The 24,336-nt window shown below is 36.9% G+C and overlaps 1 protein-coding gene across 2 annotated transcripts in view; it reads left to right on the top strand.

Moving 5' to 3' along the window:
• Nucleotides 1-24,336, top strand: part of SLC8A1 (solute carrier family 8 member A1) — a 664,135-nt gene that overhangs the window by 65,420 nt on the left and 574,379 nt on the right. For both annotated transcript variants that reach the window (XM_054701171.1, XM_054701172.1), the window contains exon 6: nt 21,118-21,212. The gene's annotated coding sequence lies outside the window, so the exon portion shown is untranslated. The remainder of the gene's footprint in view (nt 1-21,117; nt 21,213-24,336) is intronic.

Consider the following 24,336-nt stretch of genomic DNA (forward strand, 5'->3'; position numbering starts at 1 on the left):
AACAGAGAAGCCCACCCAAGATGCCGGCCAGTCCCAACAACACAGTGTCCCAACGCATACGGCAAATTAGAAAACAGACAGTAGGGAGGAGAAGAACCACACGCAACCTAGCAACTCTCCAGAGAAAAAGCACACCACAAAAAGAAAGCCAGCCCCCAGATTGCAAAGACAATAACTTGGAAGAATTTCTGAGCCTTCCAGAAAGAGAATTTAAAATTGCCGTGATTAAAAAACTGACAGAAGTCATAAAGGAAAACAATGATAAGGGAAAAATAATCAACGATCAGAAGAATGCAATTGAGTCCCTAGAGAGGGAAAACAATGGTCACAAGAAAGAAATTGAGTCCCTAAAGAGGGAAGTAAAAGAAATGCAGGAGATCAAAGAATTAATGGAAGAACTAAAGAATTCTGGGAAAAGCAATGAAAGCAGAATAGATGAAATGGAAGAACGAATAAGTAATCTTGAAGACACAGAAATAAAAAGAACCAAAACAGAAAAGGAAAGAGAAGTACGAAGGAAAAAGAACGAAGAAAGACTTCGGGAACTATCTGACTCCATGAGGAAAGGAAATATAAGAGTTATAGGAATACCAGAAGGAGAGGAGAGAGATGTAGGAACAGAGAAAATATTCAAAGAGATAATTGAAGAGAACTTCCCAAATGTGAAGAAGGAGCTGAAAATTGATATACAAGAAGCAAGAAGAACACCAAACTTCCACGACGAAAGGAAAAATACAGCAAGACACATAATAGTAAAGCTCCAAGAATCCAGGACAAGGAAAAAATAATGAAGCTGGCAAGAGGGAAGAAACAGATAACATTCAAAGGAAAACCAATCAGGCTGACATCAGACTTCTCCGAAGAAACACTACGGGCAAGGAGAGAGTGGAGGGACATAGTCAACAGACTCCAAGAAAACAGATGCCAACCAAGAATACTCTATCCCGCAAAGCTCTCCTTCCTCTTTGAAGAAAGAATATGGACCTTCCCAGACAAACAGAAACTCCGGAATTTCATTGCAACTAAACCCCCACTCCAAAAAATACTACAAGGAGTCCTAAAGCCAGAACCTCAGAGGGACGAATAACAATGAAAGAAGGCCAAAAAAAAAAAAAAAAAGTTATTAAAAGAATAAATAAATAAAATCAAGGGAAGACAAACACAATGGCAAATACAGATGTTAACATATCAATATTAACTCTAAATGTAAATGGACTAAACTCTTCAATAAAAAGATACAGAGTGGCAGCCTGGATTAAGAAACAAAACCCAACCTTTTGTTGTCTCCAGGAAACACATTTAGCTACAAAAGATAAAAATAGGCTCAAAGTTAAAGGATGGAAAACAATCCTACAAGCAAATGGACCAAAAAAGAAAGCAGGAACAGCTATACTTATATCAGATAAAACAGATTTCAAACTCAAAAAGATAAAAAGAGACCCCAATGGTCACTACATTATGATCAAGGGGACAATACTTCAAGAAGAAATAACACTCATTAACATATACTCACCAAACGAAGGAGCACCAAAATATATCAGACAACTGTTGTCCTCTCTGAAACAGACATCAGAGAAAACACATACGTAGTGGGAGACTTCAACACACCACTATCAACAATGGATAGATCAACAAGACAAAAAATAAGTAAAGAAACCAAAGCTCTAAATAAGGACCTAGAGCAATTAGACTTAACAGACATCTATAGAACACTAAACCCAAAAAAACGGAGTACACATTTTTCTCAAGCGCACACGGATCATTCTCCAGGATCGATCACATACTGGGGCACAAGACAAACATCAACAGATACACCAAGATTGAAATCATATCAACCATCTTTTCTGACCATGAAGGCATCAAACTAGAAATAAACCATAAAAAGAAGGCAAGGAACTTTCCTACCTCATGGAGATTAAAAACCACACTACTGGAAGACCATTGGACTAATGAGGAGATCAAAGAAGAAATTAAAAAGTTTTTTGAATTGAACGACAAGGAGGACACTAATATCCTAAATGTATGGGATGCAGCAAAAGCAGTAATAAGAGGAAAATATATAGCAATAGAAGCTCACATCAAGAAACAAGAAAGAACGCAAAGAAACAACCTCATCTCGAAGCTCAAAGATCTAGAAAAAGAACAACAAAAAAAACCCAAAACCAGTAGAAGAAAAAGAAATAATAAAAACCAAAGCAGAAATAAATGAAATTGAAACTAAAAAAACAATCCAAAAGATCAATGAAACCAAGAGCTGGTTTTTTGAAAAAATCAATAAAATAGACAAACCCCTAGCCAGGCTCACAAAGGAAAAAAGGGAGAAAGCACAAATAAACAGGATCATCAATGAAAGAGGAGAAATCACAACGGACACAGCAGAAATCAAAAGAATAATCAGTAACTACTATGAACAGTTATATGGAAACAAGTTTAACAATCTAGAGGAGATGGACAAATTCCACAACTCTACAATCACCCAAAGCTAGATAAAGAGAAATAGAACACCTAAACAGACCAATTACAATTAGCGAAATTGAAATGGTAATCAAAAACCTCCCCAAAACAAAAGCCCAGGACCTGATGGATTTACAAATGAATTCTACCAAACATTCAGAGACGAATTAGTGCCTATCCTTCACAAACTCTTCCAAAAAATTGAGAAGGAAGGGACAATACCAAACACGTTTTATGAAGCCAACATTACACTAATACCAAAACCGAACAAGGACAACAAAAAAAGGAAAACTACAGGCCAATCTCCTAATGAACACTGATGCAAAAATCCTCAATAAAATTTTAGCTATCAGAATCCAACAATGTATCCATAAGATAATTCACCACGACCAAGTTGGATTCATTCCAGGGGCACAAGGATGGTTTAACATCCGAAAATCAATCAACGTTATCCAACACATCAACAAAAAGAAATATAAAAACCATATGATAATATCAATAGATGCTGAGAAAGCTTTCGACAAAGTGCAACACCCATTCATGATAAAAGCCCTTGAAATTCTGGGGATACAAGGAACATACCTCAACATCATAAAGGCCATCTATGACAAGCCAACAGCCAGTATCATTCTCAATGGTGAAAAGCTGAAAGCAATTCCATTAAGATCTGGAACAAGACAAGGATGTCCACTCTCACCATTGCTTTTCAATATAATACTGGAAGTCCTAGCCAGGGCAATAAGACAAGAGAAAGACATCCAAGGAATCCAAATAGGAAAAGAAGAAGTCAAACTATCACTATTTGCAGACGATATGATATTATACATAGAGAACCCCAAAAACTCCACAGAAAAGCTAATTCAACTCATCAATCAGTTCAGTAAAGTGGCAGGATACAAAATCAACACGCAAAAGTCAGTAGCCTTCCTATACACAAACAATAAATCTGAAGAAGAAGAAATCAAAAAGACCATCCCTTTTGTTATTGAAACAAAAAAAATCAAATATTTGGGAATAAATCTAACAAAAGAGGTAAAGGACCTATACAAAGAAAACTATAAAACACTGTTAAAAGAAATAGAAGAAGACACAAAGAAATGGAGAGATGTCCCCTGCTCATGGATTGGAAGAATAAACATTATTAAAATGGCCATCCTACCAAAAGCAATATACAGATTCAATGCTATTCCAATCAAAATTTCAATGTCATTCTTCAAAGAAATAGAACAATTATTGATGAAATTCATATGGAATCACCAAAAACCCCGAATAGCCAAAGCTCTCCTGAAAAAAAAAGAAGGGAATGGAGGCATCAGACTCCCAGACTTCAAACTATACTACAAAGCCATAATCATCAAAACTGCATGGTATTGGAACAAGAACAGACATACAGACCAATGGAATCGAATAGAAAATCCAGAAATAAACCCACAGATTTATGGTCAACTAATCTTTGACAAAGGAGCAAAGACTATGCATTGGAGCAAAGAAAGTTTGTTCAATAAATGGTGCTGGGAAAACTGGGTCGCTACATGCAAAAGAATGAAGCTTGACCACCACCTCACACCATACACAAAAATCAACTCAAAATGGATTAAAGATCTAGACATAAGACCTGAAACCATAAAATATATAGAAGGAAATATAGGCGAAACACTACGTGATTTGCACATCAAAGACATCTTTACAGACACATCACCCAAAGCAGTGATAGTGAAGGCAAAGATAAACAGCTGGGACTACATCAAATTAAAGAGCTTTTGCACAGCAAAAGAGACAATAACAAAAAAAAGAGAAACCCCACCAACTGGGAGAACATTTTTGCACCCAACACTAATGATAAAGGACTGATCACAAAAATCTGCAAAGAGCTGATGAGACTCAACAACAACAAAGAAAATAATCCAGTCAAAAAATGGGCAGAAGAGCTTAAAAGAAACTTCTCTGAAGAGGAAATGCAAATGGCCAACAGGCATATGAAAAAATGTTCAACATCACTTGTCATCAGGGAAATGCAAATCAAAACTACCATGAGATACCATCTTACACCAGTGAGAATGGCACATATTAAAAAAACTAGCAACAACAAATGTTGGCGAGGGTGTGGAGAAAAAGGAACTCTTCTGCACTGTTGGTGGGAGTGCAAACTGGTCCAACCACTGTGGAAAGCTGTATGGAGATTTCTGGACCTACTAAACATAGAGCTTCCATATGATCCAGCAATTCCACTCCTAGGTATTTACCCAAAGGACACAGAAACATCAATTCCAAAGAACACCTGCACCCCTATGTTTATAGCAGCACTGTTTACAATAGCTAAGCTTTGGAAACAACCCAAATGCCCAAAAATAGATGACTGGATCAAGAAGATGTGGTACATATATACCATGGAATATTACTCAGCATTCAAAAAAGATAAACACATGCAATTTGCAGCAACATGGATGGCGCTGGAAGGATCATGCTCAGCGAAATAAGCCAAAAAGAAAAAGAAAAATACCAGATGGTCTCACTCATAGCAGGAATCTAGAAAACTTAAATAAGGGACCAGGAAAATGAATAACTATAAGAAAGTGAAAATCAAAATCAACAAAAAACTATGAACCAGAGACACTTTTAGGGGGGCGGGGGTGGGAGGGGAGGGATTGGGGTCAGAATGGGGGGGCTGCAATTGTATGGGGAATATAACAATAAAATTTATTAAAAAAAAAAATAAAAATAAAAATAAAATGCCCTTCTGTAGGTAAGTGAGTAAATTGTGATATACCCAGACAAGAGAATATTCAATTTTAAAAAAGAAATTATCAACCATGAATAAACATGGAGAAAATTAAATGCATGTTATCAGACAAAAGCCAATGTGAAAAGTGAAAATGCCAGACACTATATGATTCTAACTATGACATTTTGGAAAAGGCAAAAATATTGAAAAGTAAGAAAAAAAATCAGTGTTTGTCAGATATTGGGGGAGAGAGGATAAGAAGAAGAACACAGAATTTTTAGGGGAAATGAAGCATTCTATATAGTACTATAATGGTTGGTGTTTGGTTTAGAAACTGGAGGATTTGTTAATAAAGGTTACAGTTGTGTTCCTTGGTATTTACTTGGTATTTAGCTATAATTAGTGAGGTTAAAGGATACACAGAAACTGGTGATTTAATATATATGATTTATAGATAGACATTAAATATATATATATTTTTAAGTGAAGAATTAAGAGTTCTCAAATGCCCAAATGTTTCCCCACAGAAGTTCTTCATTTTTTAAAATTGAGATAACTTTGGTTTACAACACTATGTATCATCAAGGCACTGAAAGTCCTCTACCTTTAGTCCACTGTACCCACTCCCCAGTTTGTGCTCCTCCTTTTCTCTACCCCTCTGGTAACCTCAATTGTGTAGTCAGATTTCTAGTTTGTTATTGTTTTGGTTTGAGTGTTTCCTTGGAAGAAACCAATAAGATGGAAGCCAATTTGACACAGAACATCACAAATTTGAAGTAATTGGTGATACATAGTGTCTTAGGAATGCTGAGTAAGCTTGGAAATATAAATCCTGGTTGAAAGATTTCATATGTAGAAGTTAAATTAATTATCAACTCCACAAAACAAATCCAGATAACTGTTCTTTCTTGAAGTAACTGATGGTAGTCCCCAAGAGAAATCTCCATGGCCAGATGGTTTCACTGGCTTTTCTACAAAACATTCAAAGATGAATTAATGACAATGACACACAGTTTCTTTTTTTTTTAAGAGACAGGAACACTTCCCAATATAGTTCAATTGCCTTGTTACCACAACCACACAAAAACAGTAACAAAAGAGAAAACTGAAACTACAGACTAATGTCCCTTTATCTAACAAAGTACCCCATAGACATTCAACTTAATCACTCTCTTGCCATTGTTCATTCAGTTGCTAATTACTATTTCTCATTATACAATCAATTGAAACTCCAGCTTTGGGTTAAGTCAATGTTTTGAAATTCTCCACTTCTCTCCACTTCTTTATATACTTTTAGAAAATGATACAATTGCAGACTATTATCATCTTGATTTTGTCCCTGGTAATTTGATTTATTGCAGATCTTCCTATATGTTCCTCAATCAGAGCTACTTAGAAATCAGGGGACTAAGATTTGAATGTGAAATACATTGCCTCTTTATTTTCAAATATCAATAAACTTATATTTAATATTTCCTTCAATTATAAAGAGAAATAATATACAGTGGTAATATTAAGAGTTCCTGTTCTGAGTTTCACTGTGGTTTTTAGAATAAAAGTTGTATCAGAGTACACAAATCCTCCATGATAAGGCTATTGCCAACCATTTTAGCTTCATCTTCACGTCCCCCATTTTCTTCGTATGAATCCTTTGTTCCCTTTATATAAAATGGTCCAATCTCATAAATTGATGTCTTTTCTTCATTTTTCTCTCTTCTCTTGCCCTGCTCTTTCCCTTTTATCTAACCAATATTGCACTATACATTTCTATAAAATCTGTCATGCATCAGAATGCAAGTTTCATAAAGGCAGAAATCATGCATTATTCAACTCTGTCTTGACCAGGACCCAGAAAAGTGACAATTTCATGCCTAAATGAAAGAAATGGTTTTAGTGACTATTATCACTCATTGCTAGCCTGTTTACATCCTCTGCAACTAATGATAATAAATGTACAATTTAGCATAAGAGTGACAGTAAATACCATTGCTTCAATTAATACTTATGGGCCCCTGAATACAATACTATCTTGATATTGAAAGTAAATTGTGTGTGTAAAATGGCTTTAAAGCATTCTTGTTTACTTATCTAGCCACCGATTTCTGGAATTCATGTGCACAGGGGCATTTGTGGTTTTTTTGAAAAGCACAATAAGTCACTCCTGTTGTTGCTCTTGCTGTTGATATTTATTTTTTTTAAAGATTTGTTTATTTATGCATACAAGAACTGGGGTACAGGCCATAGGTATGGGGGTGAGAGAATTCACCAGAGACACAGTGGGGGACAGAACAGGCAGAATGACCGAAATACACTGCTGAGGGGAGCAGTGGGTGAGTCAGGAGAGGTCTGCTGTGCCATGTGGGTAGCTCCTGGCTGGGGATCAAACTGGTGCTTCAGTGGTTGTGGATAGCTTCATAAATTGTGTCTTAACCCCTTGCATCATCAGGGAGGCCCACTTGCTGTTGATATTTAAATACCACAGCTGCACTCATTACCCTTTGTGAAGACCTCTCTTCTTACATTGTAGAGATGTACAGTGATTCTTTGCTCTTCTGTTCTGGTACGCTTTTCCATGATGCAATTGAATATGAGTGTTTAATAAGGAAGTTGTGCAATGGCTCTGATGAAATTAATTTCATTTGACATTTACGAAATCAAGGAAATATCTTAACCTGTGAAACTTATCAGTACACATCACAAAAATCAAAAGAAATGACATAATAAAATTGGTACCTATGAGTGTTTGTGGTCACATGATTACTCATAGTGTCTGGAAAAGGCATTGGGGACATGCTCTAATTAGCCATATGCATTTATCATTCAGCATATTTCTTCCTATGTCTCAAATGACGTGTGTTGTAAAAGAAAAGGCTCCTTTTAGGAAAAAGCCCACTACTTACAAAAGTCACAGACAGTACAGCATACAGATAGTCTCTTAAAAAAACTGACATGGCCATCTGGCACGTGTGTAAATCTCAGTACAATTTGGCTAGAATTACTAGTAGTGGAGGTATTTCCTTCCTGCCACAGAAACTTCTGCTGTAGGGAGTGTAAACTGATACCACCATGTTTAAGATCAAAATGGCAATATCCACCATATTTGAAGATTTCATATACCCAAAAATATATTCATTTCACTCTTAAGAGAATAGTACTGTAAAGAAGGTCTTGCTCATGACATAAAGAAGCTTCTTTAGGAAGATTATTTGTACCATCATTTAAATTGTAAACAAATTATGTGTCTATCCATTTGACAAAGGTCTATATGTCTATTTTTTGAGATGAAAATCTTCAAGACATCTTGTGTGAAGAACACAAATTGTCAAACATTTAGTGCCATTTTTTAGAAATAATTTCAGATCTGTACTCCTCCATACCCCCAGGTCAGACATATGTATGAAAAAACATAGAGAAGATTCTGGAAGGAAACGCCAAGTAGTAACAGTGGTTAGAAAGCCAATTAATTGGCTGATAGTTAGAAAGCCAGTTTAATTGGCTGATAGTTTAAATGAAACTTAACCCTATGCATTGTGCTTTATTCTTTTCAAGGTGATTATATTAGGGTACCATGTGACTTGTAAGTTTGGAATTACGTAGTGAAACAAAGTTTCAGCAGCAGAAGCAGAACAACAAAGCCAATGTAATTTAATGGGGTTTGCCATGCAATAAATAGTGTTAGACAATAAAGGCTCTGCTTCATTAAATGAAGAAAATGTTTTAGACATGAGCGTTTGCATTCGAATGTTCCTTTTTGCTTAATTCAGTCCATCTGTAGGACAAACCACTATATTACACACTTGTAACTTCATTTTCCCAATAGTCGTTTAAAGATTGACAACAGACTTAAGGGGAACCAGTTCATAAGGTCGAATAAACCATTCTTTGTCCTCCAATAATTTGATCAAAGAGACAACTGGCAATATTATCAGTTGATGCTTGTGGGTAATAGTGAAATGTCACGATGGTAATGGAGCAGTAAGTATGGTAATGAAGTAGCCATGCTCATCAGGAGTAAGGGACGAAACGTAGTCTAGAAGAGAAAATGGGGAGATGAATGAAGTAAAAGCTTAAAGAGAAATGGAGATGAGGCAGACGTCATAATAGCTACAATGAAGAGAAATTACCCCACTTTCTCACTTTCTCAATTCCAGCCCCATAAAAGCCTTGGCTATATTACATTTCTTGCCCTGGGATGACAGTAAGTGTTTCTATTTATGAGTATGAGCCATGCGAACTGTAGCTTCTGTAATACGAGATCAACTTAAGGTTACAACAGTATCTATCACTCTTCAGAGAAAAAGGCATAGCAATTACTCCTGTGTGCTTGAACCAGTTTAGATGGGTCTCTCTTCATTACCACCTAAATTCCTTAATTAAAAGAGAAATTAAAACCAGAGATGTAAAGTGATCCACATGCAGTATCAGAGTTGATCAAAGCAAAGGGGGCCCTCCTCTGACTCCCAGGCCAGTGCCTTTTGCACCCTGTCATCCTGCATTCTTGCCTTTTAAAATTCACTGTTTGTTGAGCATCTTCTAAAATCTCTTTCCCTACATTATCTTATAATGCACTACTAGAATTTTCATGTTAATTTATGTCTCAATCTTGTGATAAACACACTCAGAGGAGTTAGGTAAGTGTTTCAAACCTCCAAAATATGAACTCTGGTCCACCTGCCCTTAAAGCTCTTTGCCCTTAGACTTCCAAAGGGGACAAAGGTAGTAATAAAAGACAGACCTCCTTCATCACTGAGACATAGTGGAAGAGTTAGGAGAAAGAGAAGTCCCTCTCTATTTGTCACTTTGCTTTCTCAATCTTGCCAGCCTATTGTTATCCAAAGCAATACACACCAAACACTTCTAAAAAGAATATGCATTCACGAGATTGTTAGTCATTAGCTCCAGCATTTAAATACATGTTATGATTGTAACCTGGAATACCCCATCTCAATTATTGTAGGCCCACAAAAAGGCCTGTGTGGAAGCTCTAAATTTCAAATATTCTTCTTGCTAATATTCTCATGCCTACAAAAGCTGGAGACCATTCATCACATGTAATAGCAAAAGATATACTTCCCTGTGTCCCAGATGCTCTGCAGCGCTCCCTTCTGGTTAAACAGAGTCAGAAGAACAAATTCTTAAGGCAGTAAAGCTGTGCAGGAGCCATTTCTAATTGTTTATTAGAGACAGTGTCCACTCCACAAAAAAAGAACAAAGGACAAAACCCCACAGTGTGCTGCTTCAAAAAAACCAGACCACAAATAATCCCCCTGCTATTAGGGGAAGGGGATGGAGAACAACGCCTTTTACTTTTTCTGATGTTGAAATATAATTTATTGAATTTTGTAAATTTAATGCTACAGATTGGTCGAACATTGAGATTAAAATTTATTAAGGTACTCTGAAATGCTGAATTTTGCCTCATCTTTGTGGGGAAAGATGGGAGCACTTAGGAGTATCCTGCCCATTATTTCCCAACTTTACTGCAAGTACTGGGTTCCAGCAGGAACATTTCAGATCTATAGTGGAACCTTTGAGTTACTCAAAGCAGGAACTTTTCAAATCTATAGTAGAACCTTTGAGTTCTATTCAGGGATGTCAGAGAAAGAGGCTCTTTTGGGGGCTGTAATTTGGTCTGAAAGTTTTATTGTGTATGTCAGTGACAAAATTAACAGAATAATTTCTAAATCTCAAATTATCTTAGGGATACTTAGAGTTCCTATCTTAATTACATTTTAGTGTATTTTTTCAAACCATGAAATGAGCAATATTTGCATCTTTTGCTTCTTAAACAGAATATTAGTGAGATTGATGAGAAAAAAAGTGAGAGAATTTTCATGATTTAGGAGTAAGTAGCCAGTCAGGTGTGCTATTATCGATGCCACTCACAGATGGAGGGCTTAATCCTCTGTTTAAACAGTGCAAAATATAGGACTCAGTCAAGGGCCTTGTTAGAACTCCTTGTTATGATTCAGTAACTCTATGACATATACTTGCTGGTCACATCAGGAATTAGATAAGAATTTAATTTACATCTGAGGTTAGGACCATCACATACCTATGTTAAATTTGCTGCTGGGAACATTCTTAATGAGAAATAGTTGCTATTTAAATTCAGACTTAATTCTTGCCACAAGTCAGAGGCAAAACAATACTTGCTTTTCATTAAAGGTCATTATAATCCCTGAACAAACTGAAACACTGGTATTGCTATGCTTCTCAAACTTACAACTTTCAGAGACCAGAGTATGAAAAGGTAAGAGTGGCTAATATTCTTTCAGTATAGCTTATAGGCCATTGATTTTAGATGCTGTTTTGAAAGATGCTAGCAATATTTCTAAAATTAATATTCCTTTCGCACTGAAGAAAGGAAGTGATTATTATAGTTCCACCAAGAAATCTATATCTTGCTTTGTAATAATATAGCTTGTGGTACAGTTCAGGTTCCAATTGATTTTCCTTATTATGTATTATTTATTCTAATTAATGATATCCTAACTAACAATATATGTATGTCATTATTGAGAAAAACAATCAAAAATTTCAAGTATATATCTTAGAATTAGAAGGCATATTTCTGTGTAGAAAGGGCCAACCAAGGGTCAGAACAATTAAAATAATGAATGGTAATCCAGAGAGAGGGAGAGAAAAACGTAATATTTTTCTGTACCAGGCATGAAGGTAAGGATCTAAAAAAACTTATTTAAGAAAAATCATAGCATATGAAGGATTTGCCTCTTTCAATTGTGTGTAAGCTCTATAGCATTGCATAAGTGAAGCTCCCCACACAATTTTTCCAGTCCCATTTACAAAGTGAGTTTCCTGGGTAGAACTAGTTTTTTCTCTAATAGAGGGAATAAAATTCCACTGAATACTATGTTTATGCCATGTAGGCACTATACATACATTGTGAATTGATCTGGACTTTGTGTATCAGTGGTTCCATATAAATATAAACCAAATTAATTGCTGACATACAAAATGTTCTCTTCCATAAAGCATACCCCACCAATGATTCAGGTGACTGTCAAAATGTCATTTCATAAGAAATCCTTTGATCCTCCATTTCCTCTGAACATAATATTTGTCACTGTTTTTGTATCTAACTCTTAAATTTAGCCATAGTATGCTCTACAGTGCTTTTTCCCCCTACCAACAAACGCAAAATTTAATCTTTTTTTTAAGATTTATTTATTTATTTCTGCATAGAATAACTGGGGTGTAGGCCAGAGGTGGGAGAGGATTCATCAGAGACAGAGTGGAGAGCAGAACAGGCAGATCTACTGAAATACACTGCTAAGGGAAGCTGCGCCATATGTGGGTTAGCTCCCTCGCCAGGGATTGAACTCAGGCTGTCTTGGTGATAATGCTGAGATTTAACTCCTAAGTCATCAGGGAGACCCCATAAATTTGAATCTTATCTCCTTAGTTTTAGTCTCTTCTTAGCCTTACGTAAATATCTTGGTCAATTTTTTACTGGAAAGCATTATTGTGTGCTTTTGAAATGAAAGTTCAGTAGCGTTATCAGAAAAGATACATGTTTTGTTTTGTTCAAATATGATGTCAACACAACACTGGTTTTATACCACTGTCTAAGTGGACCTTCATAAGATGACTTCAATTGCAACCATGTTTGAAAGCAAAGCAGGTCCCAGGTAGCTCCGTTTCCACTATGTTTCAGTGTACTTCCTATTGAATCTTTGTATTTTTCTGCTGTTTGTCCCTAATCGTCAACCCAGTAGATTTTCTTGTTTACCTGAATATAAATTCTGTATTTGTGCTATTTCTGCTTACTCTTTTCATATTTATATAACTTGTAATATCAATATAATATTTATATAAATATAACTGCTGTGCAGCTGTTAATTGTTAGACTGCTGAAATTGTCAGGGTCCTATAACCCTTGAGATAGTGTGGTGATAATGGAATTTTTCTGTCAATATTGATAATAAATAAAGTAGTCTAGGTGGAGCCTATGAAACCCTATAAAACTCTTACAGTATCTTAGTGTAAAACCCCTCAAACTCTCTCTCCTTAATGCCAGCCAATCTCATCAGTCAACCCTTTAATCTACTTTAAAGATCTCTCTATACAATTGCTAAAAATAAGTGTATATCAGTCAAAAATGCTTTATTCATGGACTGTCTTTAAAAATTCAGTAGGTTCCCATTAGCTATTTGCCATTACTTCTAACTGATGATTAAAATATATAGCATTCTCCAAAACATTTTAAAATAGATGTACCAATTGTTTCTTCCACTTCATTAAATCAGAATGTAATCTGAGTTATATTTTCTTCCACTGGACTCTGCCGCAGTAGCAACAAGTGTACTAACATCTACATGAGGCACTTCATTCATGTATTTGAACTTAATCAGGTCCCTGAGGTTCTTGATTCAGTTACAGCTTTACAAGGCAATTAGCTATGACCCCGATCCATCAAGTACGCCAACATTTGATGTTAGCAAGCACAGCCAATGTCAGAAAAGCATTTCTTTACATTTGCCAGTTTCCCAACTGAGATTTTTAACACAGAGAAACCCCTTTCCCATTAAAAGCTCTTTTGTGATTCCACTTTGCCTCTGGTATTTCCTTGATGCGTAGTCTCTCCAAGAGTTACTTTAAAAATCTGTTGTTGGTGACTTGGGGGACCACCTCTCAATATAAAGTGGTTTTAAGAGGCACTCTTGTGGCCTGTAGAGAGGCCACCACAGCTGTACAGCACTTCACCACCGCTCTCTGGAAATGGCTGTGATATATCAACACTGCCTGGGGTAACATTAAGCACTGCATTATTAAAAATCAACTTATGCAATTTTAGAGCTAAACTTACACTAAATATTATTATCTTCTAAAATGATCAGGTTGGGAATAGCTAGGCTATTTCAAAGCTAAACTCTCTTAAAAATGTAATTAACTTGGGCATGGTATGAAAATATACGTTTGTAGAATTTACATCTGTAAACCCCAAAGCAGATACAAGGATATAAAACACTTTACCTCAATAAACATAATTGGAAAAAATTAAAGATAATGAACCAAAAAAAATGAAGATTAGCATTTGATTTCCAAATAAACATTTTATAAAAGTGAAAACCAGTAGTTGCTAGGAGTGATTTTTATAATTTGAACATGAGAATTTACAGCTTTTAGAATATTTTCATATACGTGTGTATACATATATGCATATATAGACAGAGGCCTTATATAATTAGAGATTTATAGATGTAGATATAGATCAATATAGAGTCTTCTGAGATACAATGGAATTACATAGATAAAGACTATGTAAATATGTGGAAAGATCTCCCTCTGACAACTTGGGTTCTTAAAAATGAATGGCTGTGGGTCCATTCTTGTCTCACGCTTTCTAAACTTTATATATTGGTTAACATTTTTTATGTTATTTATTTGTTATGTATATATATATATATAACAAATATATATGTGCATGCGCACACACACACATTTTACATCATTGTTCATTTTTGTACAATGTTTGATTTTTCCACTCTGGTGTCGTCCCCACAGAATTCTCACCAAGACATCCGTGAACCGACACCTGCTCTTTCCACCCCTGTTTTAATCCCTTTCACTCTCCTTCCCCCCTGAATCTCTGATTTATCATTTCCTGCTAGTTTTTTTTTTCTTTCTCTTTTTTCCTGGTCTCTTATTTGGTTCCCCCACATTGCTCCTATAAGTGATACCATCCAGTATTTTTGCCTTCTGACTTATTTCACAGAGCATAATCCCTTCCAGCTCCATGCATGTTGCTGTAAATGTCATGAGCTTATCTTATTGGTCAACACTTTTTTTTTTAATTGAAGTAGCATTGGTTTACCATGTATGTTTCCATTCTATACCTTCTGAGGCCCGGGGATGCTGAGGGTCCCCGGGGTTCTCCTACTCAGGAAAGAATTCACATGGGAATCAGTGTAGGTGAGTTAGAAATGAAGCTTTTTTTATAGGCGAGAGGACGCATTCCAGGGAGAATGCTGGCAGAGTCAGAGGAGAATCTTGCCTTGGGTCTAAAGGCTGCTAATATAAATACTTAGTTTGAGGGGAGAGGGCCTCCTATCCTGAATGGGTTTTGGCAACTTTTGCTTAGCAAAAGGGGCAGGAATTTGCAGATGGAGAAGAGTTTGGGCCAGTTTTGTTTAACAAAAAGGGCAGAAATTTACAGATTGGCATAATGAGATTTGGCTGATTTTGTTTATCAAAAGCACCGGACCCCTAACCTCCTGTTAGATAAGATTGGAGAGGCTTTACAACTGGTGACACCTGGGGTGAGATAACCTAATAGGGTTTGAGTCACTTTGTTCTGAAATGTGCACAGCTGTTTTTCAGAAATATGGGATGGGAGATGTCAGGACCGCAGCCATTGTGCTAATTTCCTGTTTTACTTTATACCCACCAAAGCACTGATAATCCTGCACCATAGACCACAGAACATCCCATCCCCACAGCCAGTCCCCGTCTTTCTCTCCACCCCCACCCTCCCAGGCTAGTAGTCTGAATTCTGCAGTCATAATTCTAGGGTTTGTTTTGGTTTAGTTTTGACTGATACTTTAGTAACAGAAAGGGGAGGTTCCAGGTTCCTGCCCCACCCAAGGAAGGGTGGAGCTGAGCAGGAGAAGCTAGAAAAGATGGGGAGAAAGGAAGGAGGGAGAAGTCTGCTAGAGCAGCAGGAACAGAGACGTGTGAAGAAGCAGCCACGCTTGCTACTTGGCCCTGGACTTGAACCAGGGACTTGGCACCCTGGAAGGAAACACTTGAAAGAGACATGGGTGAGAGACCTGTGGGGAGGCTGACAATGGCAGCCTTTATCTGGACGTATTTTGATTTTTCTCTTTTCCTTCCAGACTTGCCTGACCCCCTTCTGGCCTTTTCCTGAGGGTTCCCACCAGAAGGTGCCTTAGACTTGTGGCAAGCCATTTTCCCACGAAGGAATGGGGAACTTTGGGTGTTTTATGGGGAAACTATTTTATTTCATTTTAGATTTATTTTATTTATTTATGCATATGAGAGCTGGGGTGCAGGCCAGAGGTGCAGGGAGTGAGAGGATTCACCAGAGACAGAGTGGGGAACCGAACAGGCAGATCTACTGAAATACACTGCTGAGGGGCGCAGCAGGCAAGACAGGAGAGGTCTGCTGCGCCATGTGGGTCAGCAACCTGGCCGGGGATCAAACTCGTACTGCAATGGCTGCCTTGACAGTGCTGAGACTTAACCCCCTGTGCCACCAGGGATGCCCTGGGAAATTATTTTAATTATATTCTTTCTCTTCTCTCTCTTCCACTCTGATTGTATTCAACTTCTTTTCTCTTGAATATTGTATGCCCTAAGAGTGTGTTTTATCTTTATGCAGTAGACGGCAGATCCCATTTAAAGCAGGCAGTTTTGGGGGTCCAAGTGATCTTCAGTCAGCCTGCTAACACTTTTTTTCTTTATATCCATATGTGAGTGGAATCATCTGGTATTTATCTTTGTCCTTCTGACTTAATTCACTCAGCATAAACTCTTCCAGTTCTATCTATATTGTTGAAAACGGCTAGATTTCATGTTTTTATAGCCCAGGAGTTTTCCATTGTGTGGCTATACCACAACTTCTTTATTCACTCATTATGTGTCTTAGTGATAAAGTAGACACTGTATCTTCTTCCCTTCAAAATATGGCATAGGCTTATGCAAAAGCACACTGATTTGTGAATTTGGAATTGGACTTCTGCCAACCAGTGGTTACACTGGTTGTGACCATCAGACTAAAACTAAACATATAGTTGAATCTAATATACTAAAAGGAACAACATTTATTTTGAAATATGTATAGAATCACAAGACATTGCCAAGAGAGCCCTGATAGTTCTCATGTGCCTTTCATGCTGTTTTTAACTATTATACAAAACCAGGAATTTGATATTGATGTGATACATATATCCCTAAATGATACAGAATTTATTTAATTTCTGAATAATAGGAAATTCTGAAGTGGCACCTCATTTTTTTTCAGCAGAAAAATGTACCACTTTCATCTGGTCTCTGTTTAGAAATTGACTATTATTCTTATTGCTTCCCCTGGGGGTAAAAACTCATCTCTCTCTAGCTTTTTTTTCAAAACTTTGTTTCATTTTTAGAAGTGTCACAAGCCTGTGGCTTGTTGTGAATATCTTTGAGATTCTGTTATTTGGTGTTACTCAGCTTTGTTTATCATTTCCTCTAATATTTTGTCAATCCCACCATTTTGCTCCTCTCCTAAGATTCAGATGATACAAAAGTAATATTTTTGTAATAGCCCTACCTGTCCCTGAAACTGTTTAATTTTTTTCAGTCCTTTTTCCCTCTGTTGCACTGATGGAATAATTTCTATTATTTTGAGTTCATTGATTCTTCTTTCCATTCTGCTATTGAGTACATTCATTGAGTCATTATTTTGATTCTTATATCTTTATTTCTAAATTTTCCATTTGATTCTTCATTATAACTTCTGTCACTTTGTCGAGATGATTTTCAAAACAATTTTAAAAACTTAATTTTTTAAAAGATGGCTTAGAATCACAAGAAGATAAACAGATTTGTTTCCTTTTCTTGCCTTTCTGCATTATCAAAGACTTCCAATGTGATGTTGAAATGGTTAGCATGTTTTTATTTTTTATTTTTTACTTATTTTTTTTAGATTTATTTTATTTATACAAGAGCCGCGGTACAGGCAAGATGTACGGGAGGGTGAGAGGACTCACCAGAGACAGAACGGGTAGCAGAACAGGCAAACTGACTGAAATACACTGCTGAGGGGAGCAGTGGGCAAGACAGGAGAGGTCTGCTCTCGATGTGGGTTGCTCCGAGGCTGGTGGGGATCGAACCAGCACTGCAGAGGCTGCAGAGAGCTTCACAGCACTGTGCTCAACCGCCTGAGCCACCAGGGAGGCCCAGTTAGCATATTTTTAAAAACCTTTTAGTGGTTTCCCTAGATTTTGCAATACATCTGCACCCAATCCAAGTACACTTTCAAATAACACTATACAATTTCATAGTCAATGTGTGTTCCTTATCATAAGGTAATCCTCGTTTCTCCTTACTGTCCCTTGTACATTTGCTGTCATTTATTTCACTTACATCAACATATATGTAAACTGTATTTATGCAGATATACATAAATATATATGTAAGCATGTACTATATTTTGCTATTTTTATTTGAATAAACTATTTGTTGGAATGGCCAACAGGCATATGAAAAAATGTTCAACATCACCTGCAATCAGGGAAATGCAAATCAAAACTACAATGAGATACCATCTCACATCAGTGAGAATGGCACATATTAAAAAAACTAGCAACAACAAATGTTGGTGAGGATGTGGAGAAAAAGGAACTCTCCTGCACTGCTGGCGGGAGTGCAAACTGGTCCAACCACTATGGAAAGCTGTGTGGAGATTCCTCAACCTACTAAAGATAGAGCTTCCATATGATCCAGCAATTCCACTCCTAGGTATTTACCCAAAGGACACAGAAACATCAATCCCAAAGAGCACCTGCACCCCTATGTTTATAGCAGCACTATTTACAATAGCTAAGCTTTGGAAACAACCCAAATGCCCAAAAATAGATGACTGGATCAAGAAGATGTGGTATATATACACAATGGAATATTACTCAGCAATCGAAGATAAACACATGCAATTTGCAGCAGCATGGGTGGAGCTGGAAGGGATCAGGCTCAGCAAAATAAGCCAGAAAGAAAAAGAAAAATACTGGATGGTCTCACTCACAGCAGGAATCTAGAAAACCTAAATAAGGGACCAGGGAAAAGAATAACTATTAGAAAGAAAAAATCAAAACAAACAACTATGAACCAGAGACACTCTATGGGGGTTGGGGGACAGGGAAAGGAGGGATTGGGGTCAAAATAAGGGGATTGCAATTGTATGGGGAATATAAAAATAAAATTAAAAATAAATATATTGAAAAAGTAAGTATTCATGACACTGTTAAATTAAAATCAGGAAAGCAACCATGTGAAAAAAAAAACTATTTGTTAGATCAATTAGTTTCCATAGGTATTGTGCTTTTAGTTTCCCTCTGATTTCATTCAGGATCCTTTCTTTACTCTGTGTAGTTTGAATATGATTTGCCTAGGTATAGATCTTGGGACATTTATACTGCCCCAAACATTTGTTATGACTGAAACATTTAAATATTTTGTTTTCGCATGCTCCTTCTGACACAGTTCTGGCAGGTGAATGGGGTTATTGCCTCATAACTGATTCAGCGGTGCAAGTTCAGGTTCCCCACTTGGTCTGTATGATACCCAGAGTTGAGGGGCAGATAGTTGTTAATACTGTGAGTAGCACTTGTTCTTTGATATCATGCTAAGAGAGAAACGATTTTCTTATTACTGCTCCTAGTGTAGTCAATTCTGTCAGCTTGGAGAGTGCAGTAATTTCACCAGACTCTGCCCTGCAAGGATGATGAGAAGCGCCTCATTACCATTCTGTCCTAGTCGGAAAGTTCAGGCCCCTACACATGGTTACCAAGATGTCACTGGCTTGTTACTGGCTGTCAGGGTTGGATGTCACAGATGGTTCCTTTCCTGGCTTTGTCTGGCTCCACCTTAGGGGGATGATTAGGGTACCCCTTGATAGCCTGACCAGGGTAAAATTCTCAGTCCCCCAGTCTACTTTGCTGGTAGATAGGGGGTGGAGTTATAGCTGTCTTTTTCTTCTGTTGTTTGGCTGAAATGGAGCAGTCATTATTTAAATGACTGTTCATTGTCTAGAAAAAGTACTGTTTTGTGGTGCTTTTAAAAAAAATTGTGGCCTTTGGCAATCCTACTTTTTTCAGTGTTACATGTGGCCCTAAGGCCAGAGAATAGGATCACTGGAAAAAATCTACAGGAAGACAAATATTAGCTCTATGAAAGAGAGATTATTTCTAATTGAGTTGCTTAAAAATGAAAGGACTGAATTTATAGATAGGTAATTTGTTTCTCATCAGAGGTTTTAAAACGCTGGTACATCAAGTTCTTGATAAGGACTTTGTTGTTATGACTCAAGCCTCAGTTGGGTAGTTAGAGTAGGTAACAATTTAGTTAACTGCAACCCTGATGGTTACCATTAGTATGTTTTCTCCCAACTCTAGCACTCATTTGTCCAAGTATATAGGAGATAAGTATTCTTTAACTGATACTCAATATAAGTGTATTCTAGTGATAACAAGCAACTGTGGTTGCTTTGACATAGCAGTGAAAACCATATTTCTCTTGTTACACTATGTTTGGGATCCAAAATAATATAAAAATGAATTCATACAAGAAAGGCTGGCAATAAAATATATTCAATTATTTTCTGCCAGAGCCCTTCGCACAGTCATGCCCACAAATGATCCCTTTATGTTCTTTATGTATCATTTAAGTTTAAAACTTTGTAAAACATGTTTATTTCTGAATACATTGAAACACTGTAAAATATGAACAATTTGTGTTCACAAAAATTTGCAGCACCCCTCTAGTTGCCTTCAAATGATTCCTTTCAAACCCCTTCCTGACAGGAATAGTTTGTCCTAGGATTTAATTATATGCTACAGCAGTCATTAATGTCTCCTGAGGGTTTTCATTTTAATACTATTACATGTGCTTTCATAATTATTGTCAGTTAAATCATAAACATAATATTATAAGAGTTATTCTTTGCTAACATTCTCAAGAGTTAATACATTTTGATAGCATCTAAGAACTCAATAAGAATATTAAACTTAAATATTTTAAAAATAAATCACACAAATGCATTTTTGCATTCCTCTTTGCTCTAAATAGTATTTTATTTGTTTTAAATAATATGCAATATGTCCTTATAGTGAAGATAAGCATGCAAGATAAATGCATCTGTCATAAATCTGCATGTTAAGATATTCAGTCTATGTTTAAAATGTTCAATCTGTGTTCTATAGGTGTTCACCAAAGCACTAACATATCAACACTGCTTCAGCACCACGGCAGCTTAATGATTGAAGAACCTCACTTTCCAGGGAGCACATGTTAAGAGGTAAAAAGCAGATAAACAGCAATATCACTTGCAAGTAGCAATATAAAGTTAAAAACAGAGATCAATGGATGGCAGATGAAGGAAAGTAGGACACTGGAGGGGAGATGGAATAGGAAAGGCTCAATTCAAAAGTATGGCACAGGAGCACATGAATAGTACTTGTGAGAAAAAGGGAAGATTGTTCAGGTAACATTCAGTTCAACTGTATACACTCTTTCCCCTGGAGTTAGAGCTTAATATAAAAAAAAAAAAACCCTCCACCACAGCAAGACAGTCACACAGTGATAGAATCAGACATATTTGCAGACTACATAGTGCAGTATCTATTCCCACTGTAACTCTCATCCACAGCATGATTAATAATTGAGTAGAGAAATGAAGAGTGCAGCAATAGAAATGTGGCAGGTGTATTTTAAGATGCAATTTTAAACAACTGAATAGTCTCCATAATTAGCAGTCAAAACCAATTCAATAAAATGACAAATACCATGTAATATAATGTGGGGAAAAAAACAAAAAGCAACAAATGCACACTAGACAGAAACAAAATAGGCATTGCCCTTGCTCTTCATGACTGAGTTTTCACAACTCACAACTGAGCTTTGAAAAGTACAATCCAGGGCCTCCCCAGGTTGCGCAGCAGTTGAGCGCTGGGTTGCGAAGCTGCAACCTCTGCAGCGCCAGTTCGATCCCCGGCTGCTCCCTGGCCACCGGAGGAGGGTCCCACATGGCGCACAGACCTCTCCTACCGCCCGCTGCTCCCCTCAACAGTGTACTTCAGTCCTTCTGCCTGCTCTGCTCCCCACTCTGGCTCTGGTGAATTCTCTCACCGTCCCACGCTTCTGACTGTACCCAGTGCTTGTATAAATAAATTTTTAAAAAAATCTTAAAAAAAAAATCTTAAAAAAAATCTTTTAAAAAATTAATTAATTAATTAATTAATTAAATAAAAGGAAAGTACAATCCATTTACTCATTCCCATTCTTGGTTCTTACCAACTGAAAACAGATTTGTTCCTCCAGAGTAGAAGGGAAAACTGTCTCTAGCCTCATAATTCACAAAGGCCTTAATTTGTGACTTCTCAGTCACAGATATGCTGACAAGATTCCATCAGCAACAGATATTTATGGAGCAACTGATCAGTAAGCTGCTATTGTTGTCATGATGACTGGGAATAGAATAAGAGAAACAGAAACTCTTCTCATTGTCTGATTTGTGGAGCACATGTGGAGACGAAAGGCAAACTCATTCCAATTTAGACAGCATTTTCCTCAGCAGTCTCTTATGTCATTAAGTCTAGATTCCTTGTTGTTAGGAAACTTAGCTTTTTCTTAATGCCTCTGATTTTTAGGTTATTAGGGAAATTTTAGCAGTTGAGTGTCCTATAAAATGTTGACATTTTTATATATCTTTGTTCCCATGATCTAAGGCTATGAATATGCTTATAATTTATATATGCATAAATATTAGAAAATAAGTCATTTTAAGAAACAAAAGTGCAGGCCTATTCACCTCCCAGAGTCCACTGCTTGGGATAGAGGGAGCCATGGCTCTCCACAGCCTTTTAAAAGAAGGAAATTGAGAGTAATCTGGAGCTGGGGACTTGATCACACACCTAGGGTCAAAATAACTATTGGTTATTGACCAAGAGACAACACCAGTGGTAATACATTCCTTTTACAAGTTAAAATCAAATGAAAGATAATGCAGTCAGTGTTTCATTGACTTGTAAGTAGTAGTCTCTTTAAGCTGTGTCACAGTGATGCTTTTAAATACATTGCAGTCTGCGCTGGAAGACCAGTTTATTTTTACGAACTTAGTGATTAATTAAAAGAGATTGCAGGTAGACTGGCAGCACAAATTCCAGATATTACACTTGTAAAGGGTACCTATATGTGCAATAGCATCTGTTTGTATGAAGGACTTTCATTAACATAAAGGGAATACAAGAATCAAACTTAAGAAAGAAGGGATTTCCCAGAACAGAACTCTAGAAACTGTCATTCCGTGAGTCTGTGGATGGGAAAAGAAAGCCAAGTAGAATTGTAACAGGGTGGTACCCAGGAAAAGGAGAGGTTCCAGGTTCCCTGACCCACCCAAAGGAGGGTGGGGCTGAGCAGGGAAGAGAAGAAGCTGGAGAGGAGACTGGAGAAGGAAGGAAGCAGGTTAAAGAGACAAAAGGTAACCTAAATTGCAGAGAGACATGTAAAGAAATTGTGCTTACTTCTTAGTCCTGGACTGGTTGAAACAAATGTAGGCAAAAAAAAAAAAAAAAAAAAAAAAAAAAAAAACCATGGGAAGATTACCAAAGATAAGGTTTTATCTTATTTTTAATTTTGCTTTTTTCCTTCTGGACTTGTCTGGCTGTTTCTGACCCTTTTTTATGAATTCCTGTGGAAAGTGCTTTAGGCTTGTGGCAAGCTTTCGGGCCTTGCTTTGGGCCAATCCTGTTTAAGCAAACATTTACCCAGGAGGGGATGGCTAACTTTGGGTGCTTAATTTAAAAACTATATTCTTGTCTTTTCTATATTGCACACTAAATGTATTAAAGTTCATTTCCATTAAAAGGCCAATATATTTTGTTTTAATGCAAAAGATAATAAAACCTATTTATAGCGCACAGGTTTGGGGGTTTGGGAATGCCCTCTCCCTGTCCTGTAACAGAGTAGCTGAAGTTGTGTCTATTTTCCACATAATGTTATATTGTCATGTTATTTATATGTTGTGCTATTTTTTCCTCCATCTCTACTCAAATCTAGCATAACAATATGTACATTTTGCTGAGGCAGATTTGGAGGTCAGCTCCCAATTTGTCACTGACTTGGTATTGACTCTTAACCCATTTATAGATACCTGTACCTCAATTCCTTCATCTGTGAAACCAAAAGATTAAAGGATGAGTTGCTGTCAATTTTAATAACCTCTGAGAGCAGAGAATTATAGAGGACTACTTCAGACAACTCTTTCCTAATCCAGGGAGACTATGAGTTTTGTAAAGAGAAGGCCCAGCCAAAGATTTACATTCAATGTGGGTTACGCCCTTCCTTTGACAACAGATGGCTAGAGGCCTCTGGAAGGACATCTGCCCCAAGGGATGTGTTAGCTGTAATGGTTCATATGTGCT

Source organism: Talpa occidentalis, unplaced genomic scaffold (assembly GCF_014898055.3).
Source record: "Talpa occidentalis isolate TD23 unplaced genomic scaffold, MPIMG_talOcc4v2.1 talOcc4.5, whole genome shotgun sequence".
NCBI classification, from domain to species: domain Eukaryota; kingdom Metazoa; phylum Chordata; class Mammalia; order Eulipotyphla; family Talpidae; genus Talpa; species Talpa occidentalis.